This window comes from Piliocolobus tephrosceles, chromosome 17, assembly GCF_002776525.5.
Source record: "Piliocolobus tephrosceles isolate RC106 chromosome 17, ASM277652v3, whole genome shotgun sequence".
Lineage (NCBI taxonomy): Eukaryota > Metazoa > Chordata > Mammalia > Primates > Cercopithecidae > Piliocolobus > Piliocolobus tephrosceles.
Window position 1 is genome coordinate 73,646,386 of NC_045450.1, and position 14,670 is coordinate 73,661,055.

The following is a 14,670-nucleotide window of genomic DNA, read 5'->3' on the forward strand; positions in this document are numbered from 1 at the left end:
TGTCACACCAGGTGACCCTGGGTCAGCCAACGAGCTTTGTTTCAGGAGAGCGTGGGTGAGCGCCGCCCCCACCGCATGGCTGCGGGGAGGCCCGAGGGCAAGATCTTCCCGAGGGACAAGCTAGATGCAGGGTGGGGCCTGCTGAGCCTCAGTTTCCTTGGCTGTAAGATGGGACGAAGGCATTTACAGCGGGGATTGCTGGGAATTCCTCCTCTGGATCCGGCTGATGCCTCGGTGCACCGTAGGCTCCCAGGAGCTCACACGGCCTTCCATGCCTGTCACTTGTGCCCCACCGCAGAACGAGGTCCTTGTAGCAGCAGGGCAGCCCGTCTGGCCCCGCCCAGCCCCCACCGCCTCCCCGCCCTCATCTCCTTTCTCTGAGACAAGGCTCCTCGCAGGTCCTGGAGGTGGTGGCCTGCCTCGGGCCTGGCATGCGTGGCCGTTCCCTCCTCCCGCAGGTAAGTTCCATGTCCCTTTACCAGAGAAGCCAGCGTCAACCCCCACGGCCCTGGGGGCCGACACACCGCGGTCCCCCTCCTTCACTTCTGTCTCTCCCGGACGGAGCAGAAGCCTCAGGCGTACAGCAGGCACCAATCACTCTTTGTCGAGGGAATGAATGGGCACCACCTAAGGAGTTGGGTCAGATGGCAGCGTGGCTCAGAGATGTCAGCGTGAAGACCAGGTCCACGTGACAAGCCGGGTCCCGCCCTGCCCTCGGGTGCACGGACTTCCCCAGGCAGCAGTGACACCCCCGCTGAGGTGAGGCTGCTGGGCCCTGTCCATGGGGAGAGGCAGCTGGAAACTGGGGGCCCCAGCTCCTCCTGGGGCCAGATCCTGACCCCAAAGCCAGCCTGTTATCTGGGTGTCCGAATCCTGCCGGGGTGGAGGAGGGGCTGGGGAAGAGGCGGGTCCACCCATTCTCCAGGGACCTCCCTGCAACCCTTCGTGAGGTCAGAGCTGGGCACCCAGGAAGACAGTGGCCTTGGCCATGGGGGCCACGCCAGCCACGTACCAGCCTGGCATGGAGCCTGCAGGTGACAATCTCCAGGCTGCTCCGGGGCTGGGCGGCAGCTGTGGGGGGTTCAGCTGTCACAGAGGGAGCCTGGGAAGCCAGCACTGCCTGGGATGATCCCCTCCCGCCTCCTCCTCCCCAGGCCCCGAAGGCCCAGCAAGCCCATCCCCCGACCCAGGGAGCCAAGCCCTGCTAGGCTGCCCATGCTGACACGCGGCCAATACCGACCCGAAGACAGGTCAGCCAGACCCACCTGCTCCCTCAGGAGGTGGGATCTGATCTCCTCCCGCTGGCCTGCACGGGCCACGACAGGGAGGCGCCTCATGACACTCTGCAGTCAGCTCAGAAAAGCCGTAGGTGCCAACCCGGGGAAGCCTGCCCAGCATGGAGCGTTCTGTGAAGTGGGAGCCACAGGGAGGGCCTCATAGAGGCCTCTGTCCACAAGCAGTGATGCCCGGCACCCACTGCTGCTGACCGAGCCCCTGGCACTCCCAAGCTGAGCCTTTGAACCCCAGCAGGGAAGACCACCCGGCCGAGACCCTGGCCACCATGAGGCCATCACTGTCCCATGGCTCTGTTCCATCTCCTGGCCCAAGGGTCTCTGAGCACCGCCAGGGCTGCCTCACGCCTCTGAGTTTGCGTGTTTTGTTCGGCAGCACTGGGGCCCGAGCAGCTTCTTGCCCGGTGTCTGGCACAGCTGTCCTTGGAGGCGGCGTTTCTGGGATCCTGTGGTTTAGGAGACGCTCCCTCACTCCCCAGCCTCGGGGGCCGATGACCAGGCGGAGCGGGCCCAAGGCCACGTCTGTGAGGGAGTCACAACGCTAGGTCGCTCCAAGCTGCCTCTGTGGCCACAACGTCCAGCTGCCCCCACACAGGTGAGACCCAGGATCAAGCCCCAGGGCTGGAAAGCGGACATGGGATGTATTTGTTTGTGGAATCAAATACGACGGCAGCTTGCAGGCAGCCCAGCCACTGTGCAAACAACCCTCTTCCAGCACCCAGTGAGGGCGGCCCTGAAGCAGCCGGCGGCCCCGGGCCCTGTCACCCGCCAGGTGGGGTGTTGGGGACCGTCCCTCAGGCAAGAAAGGGTGCCTGTGTGCTGAACACCTCCCATGTCAGGTGCAGGGGGCAGACAGACAAAAGTTCTGCCCCACAGAGCTGACCTCGGACGGGAGCCCAGGAATACTGAGCAAACGTCCAAGACCCACGGCCGAGGCTGGGAGATGCAGTGGTCAGGAGAGGCACGGGGTGGGTGAGTGGGTGGCCACTGAAAAGGTGATGTCTGAGCAAGACCTAAGGAAGGGAAGCTGGGAGCCGTGCAGGCGTTGGGGGAGAGCATTCCAGGCATGGGGGCCAGTAGCGCAAAGGCCCTGAACTGCAGCCAGCCAGGCACAGTGGGCAGCAAGGCAGAGCAGAGTGGGTGATGGTGGGTGATGGAAGGGAGAGGAGTTTGTGTGGTCTTGGCCCCACGCGGACCTCAGCTCCATCCCTGGAGAGCTGTGACTGGCCTTTAATGGGACCCAGCTGTCTGCCAAGTGCAAAATGGACCTGGGATGGGGGGCTGGGGTAGAAGCAAAGAAACCAGGTACAGAATCTGGCACAAGTCACGCGGTCAGAAAGCAGGTGCTGCAGAGATCCCATAACTGTTTGTGGAATCAAATAGGACAGCAGCTTGCAGGCAGCCTGGCCGCCGCTGTGCAAACAACCCAGAGCGTCCCTGAACCAGCCGGTGACCTCAGGCAACCGCATCCATCCCCGGGGCCAGTGCACCATCGCCTGTGAGAGGTGTGGAGAGGGCTGCTCTCCCGTGCCTGTGGGAGGGCGCGGTGACAGCAAGGCCAAGCCCCCTGCCCACCAGGACAGCAGCTTTTCTTGATAATTTATCCCCTGAAACCCTGTGGACAATTAAACCCAGAGTTACCAGGTGAGCCAGGGATTCTACTCCTAGGAATCCAACCAAGAGAAATGAAGACATTCATCCACGCAAAAGCTCCCAATACCCACGGCTGCGTGGTCCACACAAAAGCTACCAATACCTACGGCTGCGTGGTCCACACAAAAGCTACCAATACCTACGGCTGCGTGGTCCACCATAACCACAATGGGGGCAACAACCCATGGGTCCATCAGCAGACACACAAAACATGGTCTTTCCGCATAGTGCTGTACAACTCAGCCACAGGGAAGAATGCTCCCCACTAGGCTCCAGTGCGGGGAGCCATGAAGGCCCTGTGCTGAGTGACAGCCAGATGCAAGGGCCACATGTGGCCCCATCCCCCTCATCCGAGGCATCCAGAACAGGCAAGTTCACAGAGATGGGTGGGGGACGCTGACCGGGTGCTGGGGGTGGAGGAGTGAGGAGATAGGGAGGGGGCAGACTGGGAGCTAGGCATGGAGGAGGAGATGGGGGGGCAAATGTGAGAGGGGCTCAGCCTCCCTCCCAGGGGCTCTGCTCCTGTCTACTGAGGCCCACCTGCAGGCAGGTAGCGGGAGACACTGCTGTGACCCCAGCCCTGGTTCTGTGGGCCTGGCTGTGCTGGAAACCAGGAGGGTGGAGGCCAGGGCCCAGAAGGCTGGTGGCTGGAGTGAGTGGGAGGTGAGCGACCTTCTTGCTGCAAACACCCCCCTTCCAGAGACACAAGCACACCCTCAGGGGTGGGAGGGGCCCACAAGGACCAGTCTGTGGCAAGTGACCTTTCCAGCCCGGAGGCCTCCTGGGCAGAAGCCCCTCCACGTGCCAAGGATGAGCCAGAGGTGGAGAAGGGCCGTGGGCTGGCCCCATGGTGCAGAGTGAGCAGGTGCTGGGGGCACTGGCCTGCAGCTCAGGCCTCTGCTTGTCCCTCCGGTCACCCCAGTCCCGGGGCAGCACAGTCCCTGGGTCTGGGCAGGTTTGGGTGGACGCAGGTGCCGTGGCCCCCGGTGAGCCCCAGTGTCACGACTCATGCTTTATAGAAGCTCTTATGGGGTCACAGTGCGGAGGGGACGGGGAGGAGGGTTTGGGGAGGGTAAGCACTTCGCCGAGGCACTTCTCATTCCGGAACATTCTCTGAGGCTGGCTGTGGGGATCCCCTGTGAGTCTGGACAGCCAGGTCATAGGTCATGCTTCCTCCTGGCCTGGTTTTCACACCGTGGTATGTATGCCACACGCATGCACACATGTGCACGCCATCACACACTCAGACTTCACACGCACGCACCTGCATGTGCGCCCCGGCAACAGCACCGGACACAGTGACCTCAGGGCTGGTGTCATCGTGGAGACGGGCTGCCAGGTGGCCCCTCACACGGCCCCCACTTCCTCATCCTGGCAAACAGGCAGAGCACACTTGCAGGAAAGAAGCCGCCCTGGCATTGGACTCAATGACTGTAAAACAGCCTCTTAAGCTGGGCAGTGGCTCACACCTACAATCCCAGCACTTTGGGAGGCCGAGGCAGGAGGATCACTTGAGCCCAGGAGCTTGAGACAGCCTGGGCCATGTAGTGAGACTCCGTCTCTACCAAAAAAATTAAAAATTAAAAAAACCATTAGCTGGGCATGGTGGTGAACACCTGTAGTCCCAGCTACTCTGTAGGCTGAAGCAGGAGGATCGCTTGAGCCCAGGAGGTTAAGGCAGCAGTGAGCCACGATCACATCACTGCACTCCAGCCTGAGCGATAGAGGAGGACCCCCACTCTGAAGAAAGGGAAAAAAGAGGCCAGTGTGGTGCTCACGCTTGTCATCCCCGCACTTTGGGAGCCCGAGGCGGGTGGATCACCTGAGGTCAGGAGTTCGAGAGCAGCCTGGCCAACATGGCAAACCTCTGTCTCTACTAAACACACACACACACACACAAAGCCGGGTGCACACGTGTGGCTGTAATCCCAGCTACTCAGGAGGCTGAGGCAGGAGAATCACTTGAAGCTGGGAGATGGAGGTTGCTGTGAGCCGAGATCGCACCATTGCACTCCAGCCTGGGTGACAGAGTGAGACTCTGTCTGGGGGAAAAAAAGAAAGAAAGAAAGAAAAGAAAATGGCCTCTTGGGCCAGGTCCTGGGAGCTTGAGGGAGGTGATGGCATGGAGCCAGGACCTGGAGATGTCACTTCTGCTGGAAGCCTGCATGCCCAGAGACAGGTCAGGCCCTCAGTGTGCAAGCCACCAGCCTTCTCTCCAGACAGGCTTTGCCCTGTGGCCCCGGCCCTGCCTGGTGCACCTCCTGTTTGCCTCACTGGTCAACTCCTGGGGGCTGCTTTGTGCTCCCCCAGGGCAGGGCCCCACACTGCACGCCTCACAATGCCACATCTGCACGCTTCTGCACACTTCACATACCTCTACACACCTCACACGCCTCCGCACGCCTCACAGTGCCACACGCCTGCATCCCCACAGCCACAGTGGCCACTTCATGCCATGCATGTGTCACTTGGTGAAATCCCTGTCCCTCTGCTCTGTGCAGCGCAGCGGCCGCAAGCACAGAACCGGCACGAGGAGGGCGGAGGCGAGACCCCAGTGAGTTCAAGGTGCACACTGCCCCTGCGACAGCTTAAATAAAATACCTCAGTCACTTAAAAAATCAGTGCATGTCGAAAATAACGAGTTTTGGACACACTGAGTTAAGTAAGCTTATATATTATGAGCATAAATTTTGCCCGGTCTCTTCTTCCCTTTTTCAACGTGGCCACGAGACAGTCTGGAATGATCCACGCCTCTTCCCTGGCACGCTGAAGCTCCCTTGGGAGAGGCTGCCCCTCGGCACACAGAGGCACGGGTGACAAGGGCTGCCACACGGTGGCTGCTCAGGTCACAGGAGAAGCTGACCTGGGCCCAAAGGGGAGGCTCCGGGCATGTTCCGAACACTCTGCTCCCAGGTCCCCTGTTGGATGGTCTGGGCTTCTGGGCATGAACAGTGCTGGACCCTGAAGGAGCAGCTTGGCCGCAGAGGCACAGTGGGGACACGGCAGCCGGCAGGGCCATACACCTGGCCTGCACCCTCGGGGAGCGGCAGGCGAGGCTCCGTCTTCCCTGTGCGTAGTGCACGGTACTGCAGTGCTGACCAACCCTCCCAAGGGACAGGTGAGGACACGGAGGCCCAGAGGAGTGGAGATAAGTCTGGCCTTGCTGCCTGCCTGTTCTTGCTGTGGGCAGGGCCTGGTAGGGGAGGCAGAGACGCCGTGAAAGAGGCATGAAGGGCAGTGCCCTGCCCTCTTCCACCCCCGAAGTTCAGAAGGACACATTCTTTAAGGGAACTGAAGGCCACGTGGTGGAGCTGCAAGCCGCCGTCAGGCACAGGGATACGTGGAGTCTAGCACCCAAGGCCCCTGTTCTGTCCACTCAGGCACAGCCATGGCCCAGAGACCCAACGCTGCCCCCGGTCAGGGGCAGTCCTGGGTTCTGATGTCTCTGGCACAGGAGACGCCGCTTGGAAAGGCCCCAGGTCCACTATGCTCTGAGTACAGGCTGGGCTGGATTAGGCTGTGGAGCCCCGGGGTGATGGCCAAGGCAAGGGGAGGGGCCTGAGAATCCCCTAGGCAGAAATACCTAGGCTCAGGATGGCCCAGTCAGGCGGCCTCGGCTCCCAAGTGGGAATACTGCCTCTGACAGGGAGTAACTCGAGGGTGCAACTGATCCTACCCTGTTTCCCCTCTGTAAATGGGTCTGCAGGTGGCATGGTGCACGCAGGGCCCCAGGGCTTGGCCCCAGCCTTGCAGGCTGTCCCTGCGTGGGTGGAGCAGGCACAGGGCCTGAGGTCTGGGGTCTGTGCAGGGGTCTGACCATTGAGGTGGTCTCTCTGGACCACCCCATTGTGCAAAGGTGCAGAAAGTGAGCTTCTGTTTGGGACCTGCAGAGAAAGGGGGCCTGGGTGCAGAGCTGCCTTCGTGCCTCATCCACCACTGAGTCGCAGGACACCACCGGGTGTCCCCCCAGAAAGGGGACGAGGCTGACGGTCCCAGCCCAGACACACACAGACCTTTCCCAGCTCATCACAGCCCGAAGGGGTAGATGCCTTTGTGACCGCATGTTGCGTTTGAAACCCGAGGGACAGACAGGAATATCTGCTGTAGGTCACGCGGCTGCTGGGAGGGGAGTCGAATCCAGATGGGGCTCCAAGAAGCTGAGGGGCTGCCCACCCCCGCCCCGCTGCCTCTGAGAACAGGGCAGAGGGCTGCAGTCACCCCTGGCCCTGGTGGGGAGCCCCTCCCCACCTGTAAGAGGGCCTCACTGCAACTGGTGCTGCTTCCCTTGCTGGCTTGACTGCACCCTGGCTTTCCCTTGCTGGCTTGACTGCACCCTGGCTTTCCCGGGTCCTCAGGGAGGTTGGGTACCCTGGGCGGGGACTTCCTCGTGAGTTCCATCTGTGGCCTGGGGCCACCAGGGTGCGCAGGAGCCCTCCTGACTGCCCCGGGCGTTTCCTGGGCGTCTCCCGGGCATCTCCCATCCTGGTCACCAGCAGGTCCCACCTGCTGTCTCACCAGTGTGGACTTTTCTCTGTCGAGTAAACAGAAGCCTGCATCGGTGCCCGGACTTCCTCCCCAAACCTCCTCCTGCCACATTCACCATGACCCCAGCCTCAGGGGCAGCCGAGGAAGCTCTGTGCTGCCCAGACCCGACATGGGGCAGAAGCGGCCCTGGGAGGCTGAGCGGGTGGGAAACGCAGAGGCAGGCGGCCGAGGACAGTGCAGGGTGAGCTGCCGGCTGGGCTGCTGGCGCCTCAGCTCTGGGAGACATCTTCCTTATTACGGCCAAATTCATCTTTGTTTTCCTTCCCAGTGACATCTGGCTCTCAGTGAGGTCCCACGAATTACAAAAAGCAGAAGTCTGAACTTCTGTTTTATTGCCACAGGAAACTCACTGCCACAGCACAGGCGGAAAGCCCAATCTCAGCGGGTCCTGAGTCCCCAGCTCCCACCCTCGGGGCCAGCTGCGACCTCAGACCCCAGCTCCCACCCTCGGGGCAGCTGCGAGCTCACAAGTGGGGACTGGGAAGCAGTAATTTCTCTCTCCTCATCATCAGTTTCCAGCCCAAGTGCCAGGTCTCCGCCTGAGTCTTTTCCACTGATGCTACAAGGGCGGTTTCCACTCCAGGAATTTTTTTTCCAGACAAGCAAAGCCCTTGCCTGCATTTGCTCTTGGCTAAGGCGGCCCTTCCCAAGCCTGCCGGGTGGGCTATTTCCTGCAGCGCAGCCTGGGCGCCACTGAAAGGAGGGTCCCAGCCCGGGGGGAACTGCAGAAGCAGAACCAGGCCTTCTCACTCTGCCCAGGAAAGTCAGGGGGTGGAGAATAAACCCCCCAGGAAAGGATCTGGGGTGTGGTTCACTGACACAGGCATTCCCAGGGAGACTGAGCCACAAGGTGGACGAACAGCATGGTGTCCACCCAACCTGGCCCAGACCCTGACACCAAGGATGGTGACGCTGTCGTGAGCCTCCCTCTGAGCTGCCCTCAAGTGGTCTGCACCCCCCTAGCCAGTACCCCGGCAATTGTGTTTCCACCCCCTCCTGTCCCTGTGAGGCAGCGGGTCCCAGCCCACCGTGTGCACTGGACTCTGCGGGGGCCTGGCCCACTCCCTGCCGTCCCCATGCTGGCCTTCCCACGTCAGAACTCAGTGGGAAGTACCAGGGGCCTGACCACCCTGGATGTGTCAGAGGCAGAGCCCTGTGGCGCCCACCCGTGTCCAGCTCCTGTGCTGCGAGCTGGGAACCTCTGTGGGCCTCGGCTTCCCGGTCTGGAAAGTGGGGCAGCAGCGGTGCCTTCGGGGCTGCCGTGAGGATCCAGTGCAGGGCCTGGGTGCCTCTCACTGCATGTGCTTCTGCCCCGCCTGGTATGGAGTAAGGTGTTCCATCAATACCTGCCCGGGGAATGGGCACTGGAGGACGGGCACTTTTTGTCCTGTAAGTGAAGCAGTGGCAAAACTACCCTCTAGCATTGACGAATTATAGAGTTTGGGTCCCTCCCGTCCCCAGGGGCCTGGGGCCAGCCTGGGAGGTGACATCTGTTGCCTGCACGTGGATTTCTATGAACAGTGGATGTTGTCTGTGATAACAGCTGGACAATGTTCCAGTGGCTTCTGGAATCTTTAGCAACAACGATCCCCGTCCTCTGCACAGCAGGGTGGGAAGCAGAGGTGAGGCTGGCCAGAGGTGCAGGACTAGAGCAGCTGGGATGAGGTTGGCTCTCGGGCTCCAAGACCCAGGCAGGGCAGAGGTCAAGTTCTCCCACCTGGGCCCTGACCCCAGATGGGCCCCAGGGTCTGTGTCCAGGAGGGCTTTTGCACCTGCAGTGCTAACCCCAAGTCATGACCGAGCTCTCAGCCACCAGATCCCCTAGCCCCTTGGGAGTGCTCAGGTGCTCTAAGAACTTGGCCTGGCAGGCTGGGGACGGGGACCGACGGCACAGGCAAAGGAACGCCCAGGCAGGGCTAGACAGGGGCTGGGCGGGGCTGGACAGGGGCCTGGAGACACTCGCTGCAGCCCACCATCAGACTGGCTCCCTGCATGACCTGTGGAGTGACTGTACCTCTCCTAGCATTGGAGATGGGGAACGCCACACGGCCCTCGTGGGTGTTACAGGGACGCAACAGTGCGTGTAAGCCCCAGCGCTGTCATAGGCTGTAAGAACCACTCCACGACCCTGTAAGCAGGAGAGACAGGCCACAGGCAGGCAGGGCAGCAAGTGCCGGCCGGGAGAGCAGCCCCACGGAGGCGCCAGTGCCTTCACCTGTGGCACCACTAACAAGGCCATGCCTCTCCCTCCATGCTGGGTCCGAACACCCGTGGGGCACACACAGCACTGGGGCACGCTGAAGTTGCTCCTGGTCCCTCCCTGCCTGGGAAGGAAATCAGATCCACTTAATTCAACAACCATCCTTCCACCCTGGTTCTGTGGGAGGCTGAGGATGAATCAGAAACCCCAAAGTCAACCTGCGAACGGTGCAGCAGGGAAGGGGGAGGCCAGCAGAGAGCCCCAAGATGGTTCCAGAAGCTGGCAGGGAAATGCCTCACCCATCTCACACCCTCCCCACCACCCCAGACGTGGCAGCAGCGAGGCCCGGCCCTCCCCGGTGCAGCCCTGAGGGCTGGGATCTTGGGGATTAGTGACCCGGCCTGCCGGCAGCGTCTCCAGATCCTCACGTAGGGAGAAAAATTAATTTCTTCCAGTCATGCAGAAATGAAAATACGTGGAGCCAAACCAGAGAGATTTCCTGGAGGTGGTAACTGAATTACGCGGATAGCGGGCGGCAGGGGAAGAGCTCAGGGGGGCTCGGGCGGTTGGCGTGTGGCTGCGCCGCCCCAGAGGGTTCTGGAAGGAGATGTCTGGGGAAAGCCCTCCCGCTCACCGGCCCTGGCTTCACAGGTGGCGACAGCGTGGCCCCAGCACCACGAACCACTCATGTGAACTTCCCTTCTCCCCTGTCACTAGAGAATCCCAGCACATCCCAGGAGAGATGGAGCCTGCGGGAGACTGGTCCTGATGCCACACTCTCTTCCCTCCCTGAGCCCCGATCTCGGGTGGGGGCCACATCTGTTCCTGCTGCTCTGGGCGCTTCCTCCTTTCTGTTTCCTTTTCAGTGTGGAAGAGTAGCCACTTGCCCAGCAGGACGGTCCCAAATAGCATGGCTTTTCCAGGCACGGTGCTGTCAGCACACTGAACAGGACCCTCCCCGCGGCTCCAGCGTGCACGGCATCCGCCTGTCTGACCCCCGTGGAAGTTTCTGACTCCCAACGCCCAGACTGGAGCCGGGGCAAAGGACACAGCCCAACCCCAGAGGCACACAGAGCCAGCCCTCCACGGATGAGCGTGCCCAGGAACTGTGGGCTGGGCCTTCCTGCCTCCTCCCCTGCCGGGAAAGCGATGCCAGGGGCAGGTGAGGGTCGGACACGCTCAGGCCCAGCCCTCACCCCTTCAGGTCTAGGGGACACAGTGGAGTCCCAGTCTCAAGAAGTTCCCCCAACCTCGCAGCAACTTGAGCAATGCCAGGCACCGAATAACTGGCCCCCGCCCCTTATCCCCGGCCGACCCGTCCTCCGAGGTGGCTGCCCTGGGAACCTCCTGTTCCTGGTCCAGGAGAGGAAACGCACACCCGGGCCGGACGCACAGAAGCCGCACCCTGGCCGGGGCCACAAGCCTGACAGCTACCGACCAGCCCTCACCCACAGGAGCACGCGACGTGTTCTTTTCAAAGGAAAGGTTTTTCTTCCTGGGCCCTGGAATGGGCCTAAGTCAGCCGGCCTCAGCCCACAGGGTGAAGGGGTGGGCACAGCCTGGCCGCGGCCCCAGCACACACAGGGCGGGCGCAGGGGCGGGGTGCGCCAGCCCCGCAGTGTGTTCGGAGCCCAGCGGCTCTGAGTCGCTGCCACCAGCCTGGCCGCCTTCTGCTCCACGTAAGTGAAGTCAGCCGTCTAGGGCTGCGTTTCCAGCCATCTGTCCCTCCACAGAGGCTCACACCTCCCTCCCCGCTGTTCCCACAGCCTGGCTCCGGGCCTGCCCAACACAGATGGACGCTTCCCAAAGGCTGTGCGCGCCATCGCTGCCACCGGGCTGTGCCGAGGCCCGCGGCCGTCAGGACCCCAGAGACGGCGCGCCAGGCAGGGTCCAGCGCCCCCAGCGCGGACCACCCTTAGCCCGCCGGGCAGCGCCGGGGACCCGGGCGGGAGAGGGAGGGGCTGGAGGGAGCTCTGGACCCTCCTCCCCAGCCCGGCCGCCGGCACCTCGGCCTCTCCCAGGGCCGCCCTCGGCCTCCCCACTCCCGAGTCCCCGTCACGCGGGCCGCGGGGCCTTTGTTAGGAAAACCGGGCGGCCCCAAGGGAGCCCGCGGGACTTCCAGCGCCCGGGCGCGTCGTTTCCCCTGAAGTTTCACCGCAGCCCCCGCAGGTCAGGCTCCGCTCACAGGGGGCTGCGCTCAGCCCGGATGGGTGGGCGCTGGGCGGGCTGGCTCCACCCTGCCGTGGGCACCAACTTTGAAAACGGCCCGTGCGCTCCGCGCGGCTGCGGCGCAGATCCGGGAACGGCAGCCGCGGGCGGAGTCGGGGGAGAGCGGCGGCGGCGCGCGGGGCGGACGCGGCACTTACGGTCGGGGGTCCGGGGGGTCCGGGTGTCCGGGGGAAGGCGGACGACGCACACTCGTGACCCGGTCCGGGAGTAGCTGCTCCCTCCAGCTCGGTCCCCACCTCCGCGACCCGGGGGCGGCTGCGCGCTGTCTTCTGGCGCCGCACCGGGCTCAGGCGCGCGGCGGGGCTGGGGCGCGCGGGGCGGCCGCCTGGGCCATGCCGGGGACTCGGCTCCGGCCACCCCGCGCGGGAACAAAGCGCGTACCCCGCGCCGGGCGGTCTCCGGCCTCCGCGGCCCGCGCCGGGTCCAGCCGCCGCGCCTGTGGCTCCAACGCCGCGCTCTCGCCCGAGAGTCTCACGGGGCCCCGCGGCCCCCGCCCCGCGCGCTCCGCCTCCGCCTCCTGCCCCCCGCCGCCGCCGCTGCGCCACCTGCCTCCCGCCCGGCGCCCATCGCGCTCAGCTCCGCCCCGGGGCGCCGGCCTGGAGAGGGGCTCCCCGCCGCCGAGAGCCGCCCCCAACGCCTCCGCCACCGGGGCGCGCCCTAAGAACTGGCCGTGGGGGCCGGGGCTGTGCGGAGCACCGGGCGCGGGGAGGGGGCGAGGGGCGCGCGGCCTCCTGCGGGGGGCGGTGCGGGGGGCGCAGGCGGGGGCACGCGGAAGGTTGCGGGGCGCGGGCGCCGTGGAGGGGGCGCGGCTCTGGGGGGCGGCCCCCGCCTGCGCCCACGCTGTCCCCCTCCGCAGGCCGCGCACACCCACCTCGCAGCAGTCGGCGGCCGCGGGTCTCGCAGCTTTAGAGCCGCGGCTTGTGGCGGCCGCGCGGGAGGCTGAACGGGGGTGGGGGTGGGGGTGGGGAGCTGGAGGGGAGAGTCGCTCCTCCGGCCGCCGCCTCCCGCCCCGCGCTCGCTCCCCGCCCCGCGCTCGCCCCCCGCGCGGCGCCCAGCCCGGCCGGGGCCACCTCCGCGCGCGGCCGGCAGGGGTCGCGCTCCCCCCGCTCAGCCTCCCGGGCGGGTCCGATGTGAAGCCCTCGCCCCGCGCTGGCCCCGGGGGCAGGTCATTTGCATACGCTTTGCATTCATTTGCATATTGTGCGTTTGATGTCCACCTGCAGAAACGGCCCGAGCCGCTGCCCTGGCCTCTCCGCACTTTGCCGGCGGGCCCCCTCGTCCGACCACTTTGCCTTTCCCTAAAGTACTTTGTGGCGTGTATCTGGTGCATTTGCTTGCTTAGTACATTTTACTAAAATTGGCGCCTTTTCCCTATTTCCTACCCCAACTCACACGTGCTCAAATTTCTTAGATACAAGCGGGGGGTGGGGCCCAGGGGTCACCATTAGGAGACAGAAGAAGCCAGAACTTCAGAGCGGCAGTGCCTTGGTTTGCCTCTCATTTCACATAAATTTTGCATGTGAAGGTCCGAGGTCCCTAATCCCCAAGCATGAAAATACAGCAACGTGCGAAACGTGGCCCATTCCAGCTTTGTGCCGCAGGCCTTTTCCCCCCACCCCTCGTGCCTCTCGTGGACTTGGCTCTACCCACCTGAGCTGGCAGAGGAAGGGGACAGAAACCCAGAACGGGGCCTCTGTGAAGGGGAGGACAGCACCCCCGCCTCCTGCAGCCCTTGGGTAGTGGTCTGGTCAGCTGGGTCACTAACCACAGTGTGGCCCAGCCAGTTCCTCCAGCTCCTGACTATGGGGAGTGCTGTCTAAAGCCCGCCAGACTCCGTGAAAATTGTGACACAAACACCAGGCACCTACATTCTCCTGCTTTTCAGACTGTGCTTAACGTGGTGCTTGCCCATGTGGCTCAGCCCAGCCCTTGTGGAAGCGGGGGGGGGGGGGGGGGAGGAGGGGCGGTCCTGAGCCCACCCCACAAGACAGTGTAAGTTCTCATGCATTCGGTGTGTTGCCTGAGGTCACTGATTTTATGCTAGAAATTTATCCACCCTGGCTCCCTGGCTTCATGGACTCTGAGGCACAGTGGATTTGAAGATGCACCATTATTTTATGTGCCACTAAGAAAGGAAAACATGCTGCCGGTACTAATCCTAAAACGCCCCCAGGTTTCAGAGATGTTACAAAGCAACATAAACGTGGGAGTGGGGGCAGGTGGGAGAATTCAGCAGCAAACCACCCAGAAGTCAGCTGGGAGCTCAACAATGCCTGCGGCAGCTCTAGCTTCCCACAGGGCCTGGGAGCAGAAGCCGGCCTGGACCTGGGCCTGAAGCCCTCACCCAGCACCAGCAGCACGTCTGTGGTCTCAGTTCTCTGGACCGCAGGCTTCGGGTGTTAAGTGACCGGTTGAGATGTCTCTGATTTACACAGGGTGCTCACAACCATTTGAGGAGTGACAGACCTGAAGGCACTGAAGATACCACTGCAGCCATCAGACACCACAACCCAGGCACTGCTCCTGCCCCTGCTCCCCACTCAGGAGAGCCGCGGTGGCGTGGTAGAGAAGAGAGGTGTGCCGCAGGCAGGAGGGCTTCCTTCTGTGCTGTGAGTGGGCCTGCCCGACGCCTAGCCCAGCGGTCACAGGGTGGTCAGATGGTCTTGGAGTAGCCGGCACAGAGCTGGGCACCGTCTCTGCATTTCCCCCTGTGCTGCGTGGATGCTTCCGGAACACCCATTTTACAGGTGG

At 63.2% G+C, this 14,670-nt stretch overlaps 1 protein-coding gene across 1 annotated transcript in view; it reads right to left on the reverse strand.

The window, feature by feature from the left end:
- Positions 1-12,581, reverse strand: part of CBFA2T3 (CBFA2/RUNX1 partner transcriptional co-repressor 3) — a 79,104-nt gene extending 66,523 nt beyond the window's left edge. Inside the window, exon 1 of the mRNA XM_026447377.2 lies at positions 12,057-12,581. The gene's annotated coding sequence lies outside the window, so the exon portion shown is untranslated. The remainder of the gene's footprint in view (positions 1-12,056) is intronic.
- Positions 12,582-14,670: the final 2,089 nt, after the last annotated feature.